This window comes from Tamandua tetradactyla, chromosome 1, assembly GCF_023851605.1.
Source record: "Tamandua tetradactyla isolate mTamTet1 chromosome 1, mTamTet1.pri, whole genome shotgun sequence".
In the NCBI taxonomy this organism is placed as follows: Eukaryota; Metazoa; Chordata; class Mammalia; order Pilosa; family Myrmecophagidae; genus Tamandua; species Tamandua tetradactyla.
The window spans coordinates 39,429,800-39,445,658 of NC_135327.1; the positions used below are offsets into that span (position 1 = coordinate 39,429,800).

General features: G+C 40.0%; 1 long non-coding RNA gene across 1 annotated transcript in view; it reads right to left on the bottom strand.

The window, feature by feature from the left end:
• LOC143684147 (uncharacterized) overlaps window positions 1-12,413 on the bottom strand; it is a 33,960-nt gene extending 21,547 nt beyond the window's left edge. Inside the window, exons 1-2 of the long non-coding RNA XR_013175877.1 lie at window positions 12,257-12,413; window positions 12,027-12,144 (exon numbers count right to left, since the gene is read on the bottom strand). This is a non-coding gene — a long non-coding RNA (uncharacterized LOC143684147). The remainder of the gene's footprint in view (window positions 1-12,026; window positions 12,145-12,256) is intronic.
• Between the last annotated feature and the right edge of the window lie 3,446 nt (window positions 12,414-15,859).

Genomic DNA, 15,859 nt, shown 5'->3' on the forward strand with positions numbered 1-15,859 from the left:
GGAAATTTGTTGCCCTAAATGCCTATATCAGAAAAGAAGAAAAGGCAAAAATGCAGGAATTAACTGTCCACTTGGAAGAACTGGAGAAAGAACAGCAAACTAATCCCAAAGCAAGCAAAAGGAAAGAAATAACAAAGATTAGAGCAGAAATAAATGAAATTGAGAACATGAAAACAATAGAGAAAATCAGTAAGACCAGAAGTTGGTTCTATGAGAAAATCAATAAGATTGATGGGCCCTTAGCAAGACTGACAAAAAGAAGAAGAGAGAGGATGCAAATAAATAAGATCAGAAATGGAAGAGGAGACATAACTACTGACCTCACAGAAATAAAGGAGGTAATAACAGGATACTATGAACAACTTTACGCTAATAAATACAACAATTTAGAGGAAATGGACGGGTTCCTGGAAAGACATGAACAACCAACTTTGACTCAAGAAGACATAGATGACCTCAACAAACCAATCACAAGTAAAGAAATTGAATTAGTCATTCAAAAGCTCCCTAAAAAGAAAAGTCCAGGACCAGACGGCTTCACCTGTGAATTCTATCAAACATTCCAGAAAGAATTAGTTTCTCCTCAAACTCTTCAAAATAATTGAAGTGGAGGGAAAACTACCTAATTCATTCTATGAAGCCAACATCACCCTCATACCAAAACCAGGCAAAGATATTACAAAAAAAGAAAACTACAGACCAATCTCTCTAATGAATATAGATGCAAAAATCCTCAATAAAATTATAGCAAATCGTATCCAACAACACATTAAAAAAATTATACATCATGACCAAGTAGGATTCATCCCAGGTATGCAAGGATGGTTCAACATAAGAAAATCAATTAATGTAATACACCATATCAACAAATCAAAGCAGAAAAATCACATGATCATCTCAATTGATGCAGAGAAGGCATGTGACAAGATTCAACATCCTTTCCTGTTGAAAACACTTCAAAAGATAGGAATACAAGGGAACTTCCTTAAAATGATAGAGGGAATATATGAAAAACCCAAAGCTAATATCATCCTCAATGAGGAAAAATTGAAAACTTTCCCCCTAAGATCAGGAACAAGACAAGGATGTCCACTATCACCACTATTATTCAACATTGTGTTGGAGGTTCTAGCCAAAGCAATTAGACAAGAAAAAGAAATACAAGGCATCAAATTTGGAAAGGAAGAAGTAAAACTATCACTGTTTGCAGACGATATGATACTATACGTCGAAAACCCGGAAAAATCCACAACAAAACTACTACAGCTAATAAATGAGTACAGCAAAGTAGCAGGTTACAAGATCAACATTCAAAAATCTGTAGCATTTCTATACATTAGTAATGAACAAGCTGAGGGGGAAATCAAGAAACGAATCCCATTTACAATCGCAACTAAAAGAATAAAATACCTAGGAATAAATTTAACTAAAGAGACAAAAAACCTATATAAAGAAAACTACAAAAAACTGCTAAAAGAAATCACAGAAGACCTAAATAGATGGAAGGGCATACCGTGTTCATGGATTGGAAGACTAAATATAATTAAGATGTCAATCCTACCTAAAGTGATCTACAGATTCAATGCAATACCAATCAAAATCCCAACAACTTATTTTTCAGAATTAGAAAAACCAATAAGCAAATTTATCTGGAAGGGCGGGTTGCCCCGAATTGCTAAAAACATCTTGAGGAAAAAAAACAAAGCTGGAGGTCTCGCGCTGCCAGACTTTAAGGCATATTATGAAGCCACAGTGGTCAAAACAGCATGGTATTGGCATAAAGATAGATATATCGACCAATGGAATTGAATAGAGTGCTCAGATATAGACCCTCTCATCTATGGACATTTGATCTTTGATAAGGCAGTCAAGCCAACTCACCTGGGACAGAACGGTCTCTTCAATAAATGGTGCCTAGAGAACTGGATATCCATATGCAAAAGAATGAAAAAGACCCATATCTCACACCTTATACAAAAGTTAACTCAAAATGGATCAAAGATCTAAACATTAGGTCTAAGACCATAAAACAGTTAGAGGAAAATGTAGGGAGATATCTTATGAAACTTACAATTGGAGGTGGTTTTATGGACCTTAAACCTAAAGCAAGAGCACTGAAGAAGGAAATAAATAAATGGGAGCTCCTCAAAATTAAACACTTTTGTGCATCAGAGAACTTCATCAAGAAAGTAGAAAGACAGCCTACACAATGGGAGACAATATTTGGAAATGACATATCAGATAAAGGTCTAGTATCCAGGATTTATAAAGAGATTGTTCAACTCAACAACAAAAAGACAGCCAACCCAATTACAAAATGGGAAAAAGACTTGAACAGACACCTACCAGAAGAGGAAATACGGATGGCCAAGAGGCACATGAAGAGATGCTCAATGTCCCTAGCCATTAGAGAAATGTAAATCAAAACCACAATGAGATATCATCTCACACCCACCAGAATGGCCATTATCAACAAAACAGAAAATGACAAGTGCTGGAGAGGATGCAGAGAAAGAGGCACACTTATCCACTGTTGGTGGGAATGTCAAATGGTGCAACCACTGTGGAAGGCAGTTTGGCGGTTCCTCAAAAAGCTGAATATAGAATTGCCATACGACCCAGCAATACCATTGCTAGGTATCTACTCAAAGGACTTGAGGGCAAAGACGCAAACGGACATTTGCACACCAATGTTTATAGCAGCGTTATTTACAATTGCAAAGAGATGGAAACAGCCAAAATGTCCATCAACAGAAGAATGGCTAAATAAACTGTGGTATATACATACGATGGAATATTATGCAGCTTCAAGACAAGATAAACTTATGAAGCATGTAATAACATGGATGGACCTAGAGAACATTATGCTGAGTGAGTCCAGCCAAAAACTAAAGGACAAATACTGTATGGTCCCACTGATGTGAACAGACATTCGAGAATAAACTTGGAATATGTCATTGGTAACAGAGTCCAGCAGGAGTTAGAAACAGGGTAAGATAATGGGTAATTGGAGCTGAAGGGATACAGACTGTGCAACAGGACTAGATACAAAAACTCAAAAATGGACAGCACAATAATACCTAAGTGTAGAGTAATCATGTTAAAACACTGAATGAAGCTGCATCTGAGCTATAGGTTTTTTTTTGGTTTATTTTTTTACTATTATTATTACTTTTATTTCTTTTCTCTATATTAACATTCTATATCTTTTTCTGTTGTGTTGCTAGTTCCTCTAAACCGATGATCATGCATCTATGTGATGATGTTAAGAATTACTGATTGCATATGTAGAATGGTATGATTTCTAAATGTTGGGTTAATTTCTTTTTTTTCTGTTAATTAATAAAAAAAATAAACAGAAAGATACAAGTACTGGAGAAGATGTGGAGAGAGACAGAGAGAGATACCTATTCATGGTGAGTAGGGAAGTAGAACGGGTGCAGCCCCTCTGGAGGGCAGTGTGGTGGTTCCACAAGAGTCTAAGTTGCCATATGATCCTGCAACCCTGATATTAGGTATATACTTGGAAGAACTGAAAGCAGGGACACCAATAGATATTTGCACATTGGTGTTTATGGTGGCAGTATTCACGGCACAATGGACGAAGTTTGCCTAAGGGTACGACTGATGAATGGAAGGGCACAATGGTATACACATGCAATGGAATCTTGAGTGGCTGCAGGAAGGACTCAAGTTGTGAGCCATACAACTAGGTGAATGAACTTTGAGGACATTATGTTGAGTGAAATAAGCCAGAAACAAAAGAACAAATTTTGTATGCTCTCACTAATACAATCAGCAAATGCTGAGAATTGAATTTGAGAGCACAGGCTATGAGGAGATAGAAAGCAGGCAGAAATTGGCATATGGGAATCGATTATTAAAGAGTACAGAATGTTCAATAAAGCTCATTGTAAATGTTGCTAGGTTGTAAACTCTAATAGCAGTTACATTTATTCCTGAGTTTTAACTGTTATTTCTAAATTTTCAGATGCTGTACTCTTTGTGTATAACCTGGTAGTTCCCTGGAACTTACATAGATATTTCTTTTTAGTTTATAGTGTATCAGAATAACCATAAGGAAGTACCTGAAATTGTTGAACTATAATCCAGCAGCCTTGATCTTTGATAATGACTGTACAACTATACAGCCTTTATCATGTGCCCATGTGATTGTAAAATCCATATGACTGACACTCCCTTTATCCAGTCTATGGGTAGATGAGTAATAAAATAAAGACATGCCTGAAAAAAATAATAGGCTGGGAATATGAGGAAAATACCCTATGTAAACCATGGACAGTAGTTAAAATACTACTTTAATAATCTTTCATCAATTGTAACAAATGTAACTACTATTAAAAAATATATTATCATCAATTATAACAAACTTTCCACAGCAATGCAAGTGTTGGTGGTGGGATGGTATGTGGGAATCCTGTATTGTATGCATGATTGTTCTGTAAACCCACAACTTCTCTAATAAAAAAATGTTAACGAAAAAAAAGGATGTGAATGGAGCGGCAGGAATGCCAAGTGGTATCAGGAGCTGGGTTCTATAATCCATAGCTAATTTATCACCTGCCCATAGATGGGCATCTCAAGGCAGCACTGCACACCTGGCCTCCCACACCCAGTGTCATCCACCAAGCGGCTCTAGGACCCTCATGGGGTCAGGCTGAAGGCAGAGTTCTCCTTCCCTGCCCTCTACAGTGTCTCCTCAGGAGATTACGTTACAATTTCCGGGGTGGGGTGGTGGTGGGGGCGCTGGGCTTGGGAGAGAACACCTTGAATTTCCCACCTGATACAGTGGAAGATTATTCAGCTATAAAAAGGAATGAAGTTCTAAAAATGTGACAATATAAGTGAATCTTGAAGACATCATGTTGCATGAAATAAGCCAGACACAAAAGGACAAATATTCTATGATCTCAGTGATCTGCAATAATTAGAACAGGCTAATTAACAGAGTCCGGAACTGTGGTACAGTTTAACAGGAGCGAGGTTGGAGTAGGCGGTGATGAGTGAAGTCTTAATTGGCAGAGTTTCTGTTTTGGTAATGGAGGGTGGCCCTGGGAGCACGTTGCAATTGCAACTAACACCACTGATGTGAATGTGGGTAAAAGAGAAAATTTTAGGTTCTATACGTGTTGCTAGAATAAAAATTGTTAAGCCATAGAACTGTATAACACAAATAGTGAACACAAATGCCAATTATGGGCGATAGTTAATAGTATAATTATAATAGTATTATGTCATCAGTTGTAACTTAGGTATCACATTAATGAGAAGTGTTAACAGTGGGAAAAACTGTGTAGGGTGGAGGGTATGGGAACTCTGACCTTTTTGCATGATAGTTCTTTCAACCTAAACTTTAATAGTAATAATGATGAATCTTTAGGCATAGTTTATAAATAGTCTAGAAATCCGCCAGCAGAGGGCACTAGAATGAACTCGTTAGGTCTGAGAAATATTGACCCAAGTGGAATTTCACAGATAAAACCACGCTGTTTAGCTTCCCCAGGTCTTCTCCCGGCCAACTCCACCCCTTCCGATTTCCCATGTCAGAAAACAGCCTCCCAACACAGATGGGAACAGAAATGCTTAGCTTCCTTTCTATCGGTAAAACGACCAGCTTGAGCACGGCCTGCTGAGCCCAAGAATCAGCCCGCTGGGTTAGGGCACCTTAACAATGTCGTGGAGAGTCACATATTCCCTTCTCATCATTAGAGCCCCTGCATGCGGGGAAGCTCCCTTTAAGTACCTGACCGGTGAGATGAGTGGGAGGTAAGCTGTTCTTTGCCACACATGTGCAAGACCCTAGTCCACTCCACCATCCCTGCATTGGCTACCCCCGGCACTGCCCTCTCCCTGGTTTGTCCTGTGTGCTTAGCACCAATATTTTGAGTCATGGTTTTGTTTTGTTTTGTTTTTGTATTTAGAGATAAGAATATGATTTTTTTGGAAATTAAAAAGAAACAAGTGCCAGCTCAAAACAAAGGAAAAGAATGCAATTAAGCAGCCTCTAGTCCTGTCCCTCCTTGCATGGCAGAAGAGGACATGCAAGTTGTTTATAGATCCTGGTCATTGTATTGTGCGTAAGTCTTTGCAGCATTGCAAAGTACTTTGTAGTAATCCTCACAGCCCCACATCTTCTGCTGGTCCCCCATTCTTCTCAGCCATCTGGTGGACTTTCCTCTTTACCTACTTAGCCCATTGTTTCATTCTTATTTTTGTTTCCTTTGAGGTAAAGTCGGGGGCTAAGGTGGGCAATCATGAAGGACGACCCAAAATACCACTGCTAGAAGGTTTACTTGAAACTTGACTTAATACAGTGGGTTGTTTTGATATATCTGGATCTTATTCTTTGAACTGATCCTTTCACTGAAATGTATTCAGATGATCAATGATGTTAGCGTTTGAGAAAGGGAAGCCTTTTTTTTTTTTTAAATTAAGCATTGTTTTCTCTATTTGTTTTTCTCTAACCTTTCTTTTTCTCTCTGGCAGCTTGCAGAATCTTCTCTTTATTCTTGGAGATTACAGTGGATGCACTCCTTCCTTCAGCAGCCAGGAGTGGTGCTGCTCATGACGTAAGAAGTTGATAGCTTCTCTGGGACTTGCCCTCCATCCAAGTGAGCTTCCTTGCCCAATGCTATGACCTCTCTCCAAGAGGCAGCTTGCATCCAATGTCTGGTCAATGTACAAGTAAAAGGCCCAGCCCCCTTGTCTCAATTCAGGGCAATGAGTAGAACCATCCCAGCTCCAGAGCCTCTGTAAGATTCTCTGAGGTTCTGCCTTGCCGGATAACACATAGGACCTTTCTCTGCCTCCATGCTGGGACTTCAGAACAACAACTAGGACAAGTCACCACAGGGCCCATTGGGGAAGGTGCTGAGTCAGCTACATGAAGTGAGGGACTATTGACTACAGAGCTGCAGAACCCAGCCAACATGTACTGGCAGGAGCCAGGAGATAGTCACAGGACTGCATCCTGAGGTGCAAGATCAAGGAGGGTAGACCATACATCGGATAATGAGGAATTTGCCAATCTGGGAACACTCATCCATAATGTGTTTGGTGATGTGAACACTCATCTATGATGTATGTGTTCTGGGATCAGCAAGGATCCCAGAAGACGATACTACCACACCAATGAGGTAACCCTTGGAAACCTGAGAAAAGTGATGACCCACACTGAGTGAAGTAGTGATGCCAGAACTGGGACCAAAAGCCTCAGAGAAGTGAGCATGTTGGAGTCTATATACCATGTAAAGCCTAGTAGATGACCAAGTTCCATGGGGCAGTTCCCAAAGATGTTCCATTTACTGAGAAATGAGGAGCAGGCTGCTGAGATGGATGCCAATATCTCTAAGAAGCTTAGTGGAGGCTGTTCTCTTTAGGCAGGACTGACGATAGGAGTTGGTATTACCTAACCGGGTTTTCTGACAGCAGTGGGGATGGGAGGATCCCCAAATAACCCAGGCCATCGCCAACACTTAATTGCCAGAAGCAAGACAGGAAAATTATTGTAATGAATGACAGGATTAGTGGGGCAGCCAGGGCCCCTTGACCTGTAGAGAGCTATGGATATGGTCAACAAAACATGTTGTTCCCAGGGGCAAAATTGATAGTCAGCTAACAGGTATCTTGCTTATTTTATTCAACCAAAAGAAAGCAAGAATAGATGATTAGGAGACTGAGAACTCAGGTGGGCAATGGTGGCGCAGTGGCAGAGTTCTTGCCTGCTATGCCGGCGACCTGGGTTCAAGTCCCAGCAAAAAAAAAAGCAGATGAGGAGACTGAGAACAGCTCCTCCAGTGAAAAAATCACAATCCCTTACCCAGATCAAGACTTGAGCTGGTTTTTAGACTTGGGGCCCACTGAGTGAAAGAGGAGCCAGAAGAAAGGACCTTGATATACCATGGCAAGTGTAAGTGTATATGGTAACTGTACATCCTTCCCTAAAAGGATCCATAGCCACTTGTTGCGGAAAAGGGAATACCCACACTTTTCAAGGACTACTCAACCCAGAGATTGAGTTGACATCGATACCTGGAAACCAAAGCCATCATTATGATCCCTTCAGATGACAAAAGGAGTCCTGGATCATGTCCAACTCACAGTACATCCCCTAGGACTATTGATTTATGTGGTAATCATTTTCCAAGTCCTTGAAGGTGGTTGGCAGAACCCTCATACTCCTTGCTTGAACTGCGGGGTAAGAGCTTGGTAGTAGAGAAGACCAAGGGGAAGATTCTGAAACTGTCCCCTCCCAGGCAAATAAACTAGATTTTTTTAAAAACTCACATTCCGTGGAGAACAGCTAAGATTCATATGATCCTTAAAAATCAAAGGGGTGCAGGGTTGGTATTCACTGTGATATCCCCATTTAACCCAACAGTCTGAACCTTACAAAAAGAAATAGGTTTTGGGGATGACTATGGATGATCATAAAATTAACCAAATAGTAAGCCAATTATAACTACTATGCAAGATGTGGTATCTTTGCTACAGGAGATTAACCAGGCTTGGGCACATGGTATATGTCTTTGATCTGTAGAATGTGTTTGTCTCCATCCCTGTTCAAAGGAGGATCAGCAGGTCTTTGCATTCACATGGGAGAGACAACCATACACATTTACAGTCTTTCCCTGGGGCCATGTTAACTTCTGCCACAATATAGTCCGAAGGGTTGTGGGCCATCTGGACGTTCTGAAGAACAACACTTTGTCCACTGTAGTGATGACTTCTTATTAATTGGACTGGTTGACCAAGAAGATGGCAAATAGGTAAAACTTTAAAGAAAGCCTTATGAAGAGATTCTATTCTAAAACTTTGATTTCCACATTTTCATCCTATTTTTAAAATCTAAACTTATCTTTGTGTTAATGAGACTGTATCAATCAAACTAAGCAGTTTTTTTCATTCAGTTTTCTTAGTAAGTAGAGCACTGTAGCCATTTCCTTGGAGAGTGATTCACTTAGGGATCCAGTAAAGAAGGTGACCTTCCTTTATTTGCTGAAGGGCTTCTGTTACCAGGATGGGAAGTGACCCAAATGGTGGAAAGAATGCAGTGCCCACCTCTTGGGATCAGGGAACTCCTGGAGGAGCTGCTCCCATCATGTGGGCTGTGAAAAGTCTTTCCCTTCCTAAGGATATATGTAATATCATCAAATCTTCATGTCCTTAAAATAGAGATTGATATGCCTGGAAGGAACCCTTGGGGGTTCACTGTCTCACCCAGTCCCCCATCACTGTGACTCAACTTGGAGGGTCCTGCCTGATGGATATCCACTGCAGGTGACTAGTAAAGCAAGTAGAGGCCAGACCTCACCTCCTGCCCACTTTCCCCAACTCCTGGCATGTACTTGAAAGATTATTAAAGAGCTTTTTAAAAGTAACCAAGTGAAAATGTATCGCTGCTTCCTTGTTTATCTACTCTTGTGTCAGGGCAAATTGAGAAAATTAGTCTGGTCATTCAAAAACACAATAAATTAGCTAGACACTGGTGACACACACAAAAGTAGGTGTTATTTTGCCCAGCATAGACTATAGTGAATGAGCTATTCGTTTTAATGGGAAAATTACAGGCTAGCATACATGAAAGCACATGAGTTTAGGATCTCTTATAGATTCCCAGATGGTTTCCACCGCATCTGTAACCATGTATTCTGTTGGCTGAACCACACATTCTCCCATATTCCCAAATATTAATAAGCCATTGTTCACTTTAGAAAGCAAATCCAAAGGAATGAAGTGGAGTTTATTTCCTAAAATTTTTCCAGAGTCCCAAAGTTTTGGAGAAATGGGGTTATTAAGTATCTGGTCTGGTTTTCTAAGTTCAGATCACTATGTACTCTCCAAATTTGTGGAATACAATTTCTTTTACTTGCAATGAGTTTTATGTTTTTACGGCCCCCACAACTCACTCAGGATCTCACAAGCGGTAAGAGGAAGAATCAGAGTGTCTGACTCCAGAAGTCATATTCTTAAACCTGTGCATGCATTCTTTTTTTAAAATAAATTTTTATTGACATATCTTCACACATCATACAGTCCATCCAGAATATATAATCAATTTCTCACAATATCATCACATAGTTGTGTATTCATCACCATGATCATTTTTAGAACATTGGCATTATCCCAGAAAAAGAAATAAAAAGAAAAACCCACACATCCCATACCCCTTAGCTCTCTCACTCATTGACCACTAGTATTGCAATCTACCCAATTTTTTTTTACCCTTTATCACCCCCTATTGTTTATTTATTTTTTGTCCTTATTTTTTTATTCATCTGCCCATAGCCTGGATAAAACAATGTTTTCACAATCACGTGGTCACATTGTAAAAGCTATATAGTATACCATCATCTTCAAGAATCAAGCCTACTAGATACAGTTCAATGGTTTCAGGTGCTTCCCTCTAGCCACTCCAATATGCCATAAACTAAAAAGGGATATCTATATAATGTATAAGAATAACCTCCAGGATAACCTCTCAGTTCTGAAATCTCTCAACCACTGAAACTATTTTTCCTCATTTCTCTTTCTCCTTTTGGTCAAGAAGGCTTTCTCATTTCCATGATGCCAAGTCTTGGGAGTCAGGTCCCATGTTGCCAGGGAGATTTACACCCCTAGGAGTCATGCCCCATGTAGCAGGGAAGGCAGTGAGTTCATCTGCCAAGCTGGCTCAGGGAGAGAGGCAACATCTGAGCAAAAAAAGATGTTCTCTGATGATGACTCCCATAACTAATACTGCCCAAATAACTCTAGGATGTATCAGGGCATCACATTGACCTGTACAAGCCAACAAAATCTCATTCCTTAGTCAAGATTCCATGTAATTATGGTGTTCAAATAAACAGGCCATACAAATTAAATGAGATATTGTACTACCAAAAATATAAGTTTTACACCAAATAAACATCTCTTCCTTTGGTCCCACACAAAAGTTGAAGTTTTAAAATATAGACCATATCATCCTTTACCCTGTATTCTGACTTACCTTATTCCTATCCAGATCAGCTTGATTCATATCTCTAGTTGATGTCTGATCAATTTTTCAATTTTTTAAACAGTTGTTGTATGGGGTAATGCTGACTTTCATAGCTTCAGGGCTCTATCTCTGAGTCTCAGGTATCACACAAGTATCCAAAGTTCTAGGGTATGAACCGGGATTGACAAAAAAACTTAGCATCCAGAATTTTTTGCTCAGCATGAGAATTTGGAAATAACAGTTATAACTCTGGAATAAATGTGATGCTGTAAGAGTTTACAATTAAGGAACCTTTACAGTAGGCCTTAACCTGATAACCTATGCCCTCAATTTCAATTCTCTGAATTGGTATATATAGTTAGTTCATATGGGTGAAACATGATAACACTTATCTTTTTGTTTCTGCCATTTCATCCAATGTACTATCCTCAAGGTTCATTCTCCTACTTGCGTGCCTCACAACTTCATTCCTTCTTGCAACCCTCAGTGATCCATTGTATGTGTACACCACCGTTCTCACCTTACATTCCTCAGTCAGTATACACTGAGGCCACCTCCATTCATTTGTGCACTCATTCTTTTTTTTTCTGTTTGAGATATATATATATATATACATATACATATATATATATATATATATCACTCTTGTTATTTTTGTGAAAAATAGCATATATACAAAACAGCAATAAATTTCAAAGCACTCTACAACAAATAGCTATAGAGTGTGAACTCACTCTTGATGGTAAATATTTGGGAAAAAGTAGAAGGCATGCAACATTTGAATTGACATAGGTAAACATGGATGGGAATTTGAAATAGGTACCTAACTGGTAGTTATCTTGGGTTAGGACTAAGAACTAAGCACTGCAAAAGCTACAAAAATGATTGGTCCCAAGCCTGAGACCCTTTGATGCCAATCACATCACTAGCAAATGAGTTCAGCTCATATAGCCAAGATCCAACCACAGTGGCTTAAAAAAATTATGGGGTGAATCTTTCATTAATGGAAAATAAACCAGGAGGTCACCTCTCCAGGGATGGTATGGCGGTATGGCAGCTTCAAAAATCCAGACTCCATCTTTCTGCTTCTCCATCTTCAAGGTCAGAAATCAGTGGCAGGAACTCCAGCCATCATCTTGTCCATGCTAAATCCAATCAGGAGGAAGAGAAGTTTAAGGGTAAATGGCCACATGTCACCAGCTGAGTCAGCTTCCTTAAAAAAGCTTCAATATGTACATACCAGTTACTTCCACATACCTCTAGGCCAAAAGGGAGCTGTCAAATGTTCTCTTTTAACTGGACACTGCATCCTCAAATAAAAACAATGTCTTCTTTCTAGTCACAAGTGAAGAATTGATATTGGGTAGGCAGGGAGCAAACTCAACTTCACCAGTCTAGGGAGTGTAGTATCTTTTCTTAAGCTTAGAGGATTCTGAGGAGAGAGATGAGGAGATTGGGTCAAGAAGATTAATGAGGCAGAATGTGTACAAGCAAATGGGGAGGATGAACAGAAGGCCATGCTATGTGGAAAGGAAGGTGGATAAACATGCATCAAACAACTTTTTCCCCTCTAACTTACAATCATTCTGGGGAAACTAGGGCAGTTTGATGGGACTTCTTGCAGAAATACCTTCCCTGGAGCACTTGGCAATGGCTTGCAGTTAACCGAATTTTTTTAGATTGGTTTTGAAAAGAAACATCACCTTTCACAGGATTAGCAACTTTTATCTCATTATTAAGGTCGGTGTCATGTTTCTTCTTTAAAACAAATACTATATCTTCTATAAAGCAATCCTAAAATACATTTTCTTTCCCATCCTTTGCATTCATTTTGACACTAATATAACATCTTATAATTGAGTAATATTTCAAACCCTCTTTAATTTTAACTATGCATAGTTAAAATTATGCTTGGAAATAATGCTTGGAAATAATTTGTGATCCTTCGTGTGGAGCAAGTTGCTACACAGCACATCGTGGGAACACAGGCTCAGGCACAGTAGAAACGCTCAGCAAATGATTACTTTATTGTTTAAAAAGCACCAAGTGTCCAAAGAGCAGGGGAAGAGATCCCTTCAGGGCCAGTCTTGGGGGAGACCAACTGCTCTGATCAGGGTTGGTAGGTGGCATCTCTGCCCACCCCACTTTGCATCAGCAAAGAGAAACAAATCTATGCTGTCTGAGTGTGGTATTTATGCACCCTAAGGGGATGGAACCCTGCCTCTTAGAATTCCTGCCTCAATTAGCATCAGGGGTTGCTTGTTCCTGGTTTCCAGTAAGATCTGGCTGGGTCTTTTTATTAGATTTAACTTCTCCCCCAAGTTGTGGAATGCAAATGGACTAAAACATTGCCACACAATAGAAGAGGAGGTGGAAGTTAGGCAGGGCTGGGAGACGGCTGCTGGCATATGTCCATGACTTCCCAGCACTTAGCATCCAACTCATATTAAATGTAATAAGATTTATAGTCACAATTGTAATTTTTACCAATGAGATGTCCGTGAGCATTATGACTCAACAAACAAAGCCCAGACCACAAAATAAGCATAGCAACGATAAATAAAGAATATGGCCTAATGTGCACACTTTACAATAAATCATAGTAGAATCTTGTTGCCTATCTGATGTAATTTTTTATATGGTCATTATAACGCTCATGGACTATTTTCCATGGCTTGCCATTTGGATTTGGATTTGGAATTTCTGAGATGTTTCGACGGTTTATGGAGACCATGGGGTAGGGCATGTGAAACTTGAATTGTTCTGTAAACGGCATTGGCTTATTGCCTTGGTTATGTACCCTACAAACATTCCGAACTGTAGGGTTTATGTTTACACTGCAAGAATTTCCTTTTATAAGAACATATAGGTGGTGTGATTTAGTTTGTAGCCATCGGGACTAAAAGTCAAAGGACTAGCACTATTACAAAAAATGGTTTGAAATGGCCAGTTTCCAGGCCACAGAAGCCTCCCAGGACTTTCAAGGACAGAGCTACACAAAAACAGGAATCTCCATGGTGGCTGCTTAGAAACTGACAAAAAATAAATCCAAGAGATTGTTTTGCCACCTACTCATCCCTCACCTTAGTAGGTAGGATTTATTTGCTTTAAACCCCATAAACGCAGATATATCATCTTTTGTGTTTTAAAACCTAGGTCTCTTTTGAAAGACCATAATTCTACTTCCAAAAGACAGTGCTAAGATCTGAGCTGGCATAGTGACTTTGCTCTTAGTAGAGTTCCATTTTTAAATATAATTTCATCCCAAAGTCTGCTTAAGTTGCAGAGGAAGAGAAAAGAAAATCACATAGCCATACAATTCCATGTAACAGTTGAGTATTAGTGGTTTCATAAATATCTACTTTCCAAGAACCATTTGATGAGTGTATCCCCACTCAACGTCTTACTTAAGTCTATCTATGTGGGAAGAAGCTATATTCCCTTTATTTTGTCCCTCTCAATCAAGAATTCCAAATTTCTTGCTGCCAAAGCAACACTTCTGGTACCTAAATCCACAGAGTTATGTTGCCCAAACCTTAAGTTGGGTCCAGTGTTTAATGGCTGCTGCACCATAATACGTTCCACCAGAAAGTGGTTCAGCCACTTGGTTCATCTCTTTAGAGGTTATTTTTAAAATCTTCTGGATGGATCTCTTTGCCTCAGTTTCAACTATAATCAGCGGCTTTTCTTGGTCCATACAGAAAGTTGGGAAGTTGTCAAGTAGAAATGAATTCAGTTTATTGTTTGAAACTGAATGACTTTTACCCACGGGGGAAAAATTTTTAGTTTGAGTTGGCTTTTTGTCCTCTTTTCTATTTGCTGATTACCAATATTAAATGTTTCTCTTTGACAATGAGTTTCTGCCCAAATGTCTGATCTCATTCAGTGAACTGTTAAGGATGATAAATTCCCAAATCTCTGCAGATCAGTTAATGACGTGACAAGAGCGGTGTCACAGCCAGACAGATGGAGGCAGTTGCACGGCACTAGTGGCTGGAGAGGTAAGCATCTGGATTTCAGGGCCAGGGCCAGGGGACACAAGAATAAGAACAGCAGGTCCTCATCTGAGTTCCAAAGTGACTGTTATTCTTTCTACCAGAGACAGAACCTGATTTGCCTCCAAAATGCAACCAACCTCAAAAACAGATTTAGCAGAGGTCAGGTAAATCTAGTAGCTTTGCTTCGCTCTAGCTTTGCCACCCCTCCCCCATTCCTTCAATTGCCAGGATGTCTGGTTTACAAGGAACAAGGGTGCCAAGTGGTGGCAGGTACCCTTTAGCCTCCCTGTGTTACCTATCAACCCCTCCATAAAGGCATCCCAAATTAATAGACAATCCAAGTGAAATCAGGGTACTTGCTCCACTAAGGTGGCTCTAATGCCAGTCTCTTAATCCCCCTTTCAACTAGATGGCTGCCCCTGGCCCCACCTGCATGGAAATTTTGGATCAAGCCCTGCTTAGAGGATTAAGTGTACCCCCAACTGACAGAAGAGGTTTCTCTCTACATCACTAAAAACCTGGCAAATGAACCTGTCTGAGGACCAGACAACAGCCAGACATCTGGCAGCAGTCAATCTGCTCATCTTTTTGAAACTGGAAGAGCTCCCACCAGCCCTTAAGAGAATCCTGAAGCCAAGAGCCAGCTAATGGAGTGGAAGTGGGGGGCGGACCCTGCCTGGGTCTGCCAAAGTGCCTAAGTAAATGTTTGCTTCCTGCCAGGGGTGGGCATCAAGCAGAACAGTGACTGAGCCCAGCCCTGGTTTCCAGAGGTGGGGCTGAGAGTGGTCAACATGAGGTCCACCAAAAGGAATTCCTCATCAACTCTCCTTCAGGAGACAGTGACAGTAAAATACTGTCTTCT